The sequence below is a fragment of the Amblyomma americanum genome, chromosome 11 (genome assembly GCF_052857255.1).
Source record: "Amblyomma americanum isolate KBUSLIRL-KWMA chromosome 11, ASM5285725v1, whole genome shotgun sequence".
Lineage (NCBI taxonomy): Eukaryota > Metazoa > Arthropoda > Arachnida > Ixodida > Ixodidae > Amblyomma > Amblyomma americanum.
In genome coordinates, this window is record NC_135507.1 from 39,537,994 (window position 1) to 39,543,607 (window position 5,614).

Below are 5,614 nucleotides of genomic sequence, written 5' to 3' on the forward strand. Positions count from 1 at the left end.
TGGCAAATGCCAGTCCTGTGTAGGACCAGAGTGAAACCATTCATTTCCAATATTGGGCTAATTACCTGTGCCGCTTCGGTAGCAAGCAGCCAGGTAATGGCCGACCGAGCGGTGAACTGCGGCAGGCCATCGCGGGAGCGGTTACCGCCACTTCGTAGTTCCGGTGGAGCTTATCATGTTTCCGGGGAAACTTTCATGGTTCCTGTTCTCTGGAAGCGGTCTTCTTTATGGTTCCGGCAAAGCAGTATACTGGACGCGTAACAGCAGCACGCGGCGTGAGTGGCCGCGACACAAGCCGTGCCGTTATCGTGGCGGAGTTTTTTGGAACGGATAGCTTCCTGTTCTTTCATCTGTCCGTGCTGGAACTGTGTTCGTTTTCCTGGGCAGAGCAGCCGAGTAGCCTTTGATTTTTTGTACTGCGCGTGTGTCTGTAGCTCCCTCGTGAGCAGTGTTTCGTGTACCGCAGCTAGCGTAGCGTTGTTGTTTTGAGGACCTCGGGAGCTACTGTTCCGTGCAACAAGTTTGAGCGCCGTACCTTGCTCGGACGGCGGTGAAAACGCATCTCTTGTACATTTTAGTGCCGCTTTGTTAGCCCGCAATAAGCGGTGCTGTATGGTACTTGTCATAATATCATGGCTCGGGCACATCCCTGAAGAGGTTGGGTCCCTGAATCTCAAGCGTAAACCCCGGATGCGAACCGGCTCAATGTGGTTCACAGAAGTGCATAGTAAACGTAGACTCTTGCTGCAATTGTATAGTATCATCAGAGGAGGAGGGCAGAAATATCGTTTTGCATCAAATGGCAGAGTTGCCCTATAAGGTATTATAACGCAATGTACTGCAACTGGAAAACCTTCTCACCCCTGAGCCACTAACATTCGACGACCCCTATTCTTAACCGATGAGTCGCTCTCTGCCCCTCCCCAGAAAAATGGATACATTAAGGCACGAATTCAATACGGTGCCACTATTCCTTCCTCCAAACGCCTAGAGGGAGGCAAAGAACCTTCCTTTCACCTGTGCAGCTGCAAATAAGTCCATTGTATGACAAAATGTTCTTGTAATTCAATTTGACTCTTTCTGACCTGTTTGCAGCAAAATACAGGGCAAGCGTTTCCTGGAGAAAACAGGGCAACGCTTTTTCTTTGCAATTTGTTTTGAGCACAGCACTATGCTTCCTTAGTGAGAACAGTGAGGAGTAGTATTTAACTCGTTTTAATTCCAAAGCAATCTCCACAGCAGCGTCGCAATCAACTTGTTTACATATCAGGAAGCAATTAAAGAAGCAGCCTTTTTTTGACTCCCCTGGAATAGATGAAAGCGGACTCAAGCTGAGCGATTTTAATTATGAGATAATGAATTTTCAGTGGGGCGTGAAGTCTTTCTGTGACTTTTAAGTCAATATTTGGCCATGCGGAAACTCTACAATGGTGAGAGGTCTACATAATCTAAGCCTGGTAGGCTTTATGTAGTCAACAAACGGAAATTGCAGTTTTAAAAGGAATCACAATCAGGAACCTTCTTAAAAAATAAAAAATAGAAACGAGAAAAGAGGGCGAGGCTGCAGAGGAAACACTTGGACCAGTATATTTTTTTTCTTTTTGTCGATTTTCATTTTGTTTTTGCACACCGTACCTCGAAGAAATATTATTTTACAATATTAATATTTCTAAAATATAATAAAGACGGATGCAACAGGGAGGCGTTCTCTTTTATTTTATATTGTTGGAATAAACTAGTTACCTCTGAAAAAATAGGGCCATTATCCATGTGAATAACTGAGAGTAATATTTATGAAGTTTTGCTAGTGTAAGTGGTAGCCACTGCTACTTCTACCGAGCAAATTCTTTTCTTGGTGAATAATGCGACTACTAAATGCTTTAGAATCGTAATCTTACAAAGAGTATGTTTATTGGATAATTATGTCAATCTGTTGGTGCGCACCTAGCATGCTTCTTGTTTTTTGTATCGTCCTGCCCCATAAAATAACTTTTTTATTCGTGTTTGCTGAAGGTATTAGTCGGGGGTCGTGAAATGGATGAAAGAAAGAAAATGTTGAACCTTGTCTAAGTGTAAGTGTCAGACTACACATAAGTCGTCAAAGTGACTATGAATGACCCGATGAGGTGGTGCGGAATGTTGGTAGGAATGAAAATAGCGCCACTAACTAACTAATCAAGTTACGACGGTCTTTAGAGGAGTCTAGAGTTAGTATACGGCTCTCCACGCGATATCATTAGGATATGCCTTATATGCTTTTTGAAGCAATCTCATGAGGTAGTAAAATTTAGATTATGTTTTAGCTAATTAAGCTAGAAAACTGTGTATTACGTATTTCTTTGAGTTAATTGGGTCAGATAATTGTTTCACTGTGGGTCACATTTTATGACGTATTGGACACAAGATTCTGCATCCTTGTCGCATATGTTTTGTGTTTGCAATGTAAAAGTTTCAGCACTTTTAATATAAAATGAGTTCAGGCGTTAATAAAAAGCTATAATTTTAGAGCAAATATTAAGGCAAATAAAATAAGCGTCAACTTAATAATTCTCAAGGTAGAGTAATATTCTCCTCATGAGCATTGCAAACTTCTTACAACTGAATTTTGCAGTGACTCCTATTGCCTTCATAACATAAACTGATATTTTCTGAAGTTTCTGCTGTTTCCCTCGTCTTTCCATCTCTGCTTTGCCTGTAAGCCTAAATATGTCATCTAAGAGCCGTTGGTAGCGGGAAGAAATAAAGAAAAATCAAGTGAGGGGCTTTATTCATGACATGACGTAAAGGGAGCCATTGATTTGATTCATATGATGTTTCTCTGAATTCTTTCAGAAAATATTCATATGGAAATTTTCTTGACTTTTTATCAGTTAAAGGCAACCAATACCTTAAAGTCCTATTTTTTTTCCTCGAACCAAATTAACTGCTTTTCCTGAAGTTTAACATTTAATTACTTTTTGCCGTGGGAAATTCGGCGTATCTGTTCATCTCTTCTGGCTTGACTTTCTTTGGTAGTTATCAGGGCTAAAAAGTGTTTTCTCAAGTAAGTTTTCTGTCATTCCTTATTTATGATAGAACTTCTTGGCCACAGAAAATGGGAAGTCAGTGTAGAAAGCCGAGAATTACGAATAGAATAAACGAATCAATCAGCAATCCTTCACAGAGCTGGAAGATAATGCATTGAAGACATTAGAGATTTTCAAAGCCTTAATCAAACAACAGAGCTGGAAGATAATGCATTGAAGACATTAGAGACTTTCAATGCCTTAACCAAACATCAAAATGACTATGTGAACTCTCATAAATCGAGACGTCAGGCTGATTAGAGCTCCAATACCTAAACAGTAATGAGGACACTGTCTTGAGTATACAGTTCAGCTCTATTACACAAATTTTTGGAAAGTACTAAAACCAATAAATGCATTCATAGACATTTTAATACATTTTATTTATTTTTTCATCACATACGGTGGGCCAAATGCAGTCCAGGCAGGAGAGTCACAGTACAAAACAATGAAGTACAAAACTTTGACCTAGCCGCCGTGGTGGCTCAGTGGTTATGGCGCTCGGCTGCTGACCCGAAAGACGCGGGTTCGATCCCGGCCGCGGCGCTCGAATTTAGATGGAGGCGAAATTCTACAGGCCCATGCACTGTGTGATGCCCGTGCGCGTTAAAAAATCCCAGGTGGTAGAAATTTCCGGAGCCATTCACAACGGCGTCCCTGATATCCTGAGTCGCTTTGGGACGTTAAACCCCTTAAAAAAAAAACTTAGACCTTGAAAATAAAAAACCACACATGACGGCGAAACATGTACTAAAAAAGGACAGTCAACCTTTATACAACACTTAATAAGCACAGGATCAAAGAAGCAACACGCAGTGTCAACAACATAGTGCGTCACAGGCAGCGCCAACCGTCGGTTGAAATTACTCAGGGGAGGCAAGCAAAGGAGAGTCATGAGGCAGTGCGTTCCAATAAGTAATAGTATTAGGAAAAAATGAATACTATTAGGTATTCGTGGGGGAAAATGGGTTCATTAATTTAGTGTTATGCTTGTGACGACATTTCTTAGATGACTGTTTAATTATATAACCTTGATGGTATATGCCTAGTTTTGAAAAACACAAACGAATAGGATATTTCATTTGAGTCGTTTTTCTTCGTTCTCTTAAGCATTCAAGCTTTGCTTCATGCAACATAGCAGATGGAGAGTCCCGGCGTATTTAGCGTTTGTATATCAGACGCGCGGCTAGCCTCTGAATTTTCTCAATATTTTATATATCTAGAGTTGTGTGAGGGTCCCACACAATACTAGCGCACTCCGACGAAGGTCTTCCTAGCGGCTTGTACGCCTTGCTTCTCAGTTCAGTTGACGATCTTCCTAATTTGTGTTTAAGAGGCCTAATTTTTTGCGTGCTGAAGAGCATATGTTATTGATGTGTGCTGCCCATTTAAGCCTGTTTGTAATTGTGACGCCTAAATATTCATATTCAACTACTTGTTTAATCATATCGCCAGCCATGCTATACGAAAATTTCAGTTTTCGTCTTTATTAGTAACACACATATGCACACTATTTTCAATGTTAATCATCATATTCCATTTATCACACCATTCTGCTAGTAATTTTAGATTTGCGTTCAGTGCGTGTTGATCCGTAACAGAATTTATGGTTTAGAATGACACAGTCGTCTGCAAACAGTTTAACGATACAGTTGACCTGGCTGAGTCATGCAAATCATTGATGTAAATAATAAACAAGACTGGTCTTATTACAGATCCTTGGAGCACTGCCGAGTAGATATCGAAATTTTCAGAACAAGAGCCGTCTATGTTTACATATTGTTTTCTGTTTGTCAAGTACGATATAACACAATTGACTATTTTTTAATGGAAGGTATGCCAATCGTTTTCATCTTCAAGATTAATTTATTATGAGGCACCCTATCAAAAGCTTTGGAGAAGTCCAAAAATATTATCTCTACCTGGCCATTCAGATCTAGAACTTTAGCGATTTTGTGGATGGTTGCTATTAATTGCTGTTGGTGGAAAAGCCGTTCCTGAACCCATGTTGCGGTTTATTTATGATCTTGTTTGTATCTAAGAAGGTATTGAGATATTTTAATAGAATATGCTCGAGCAGCTTACAAGAAATATATGTAAGTGAAATAGGTCAGTAATTACTAATTTCCACCGGCTACCTTTCTTAAAAACCGGAACAAAACAAGCCAGGAACCAATCAGTTGGTACTTTACCAAATTTGAAAGACTTATCAAATATCATCGGAAGAAATTTACCTATCAGCTGTGCGTATCTAAGAAAAGTGACTCGAATTTTATCAGGACCTGTCGATTTTTTTTTCGTTTAGTCATAACAGCAGTTCGACTACACCCTCCAAAGATATGGACAGGGTGTCTGATTAAACCGTTGCTGGTGTGATATCACAACTATTTTCCGGCTTTGAAAACACGCTTTGAAAGTGAGAGTTAAACATTTCTGCTGTTTGCCTGCAGTCTGTAACGACATTGTTGCCTGCCACTATATGCTCGATTCATCGAAGACTTTTGTTCCGTAGGAACTGCCAGAATTTTTGTGCGCTTTCTGATGCGAAA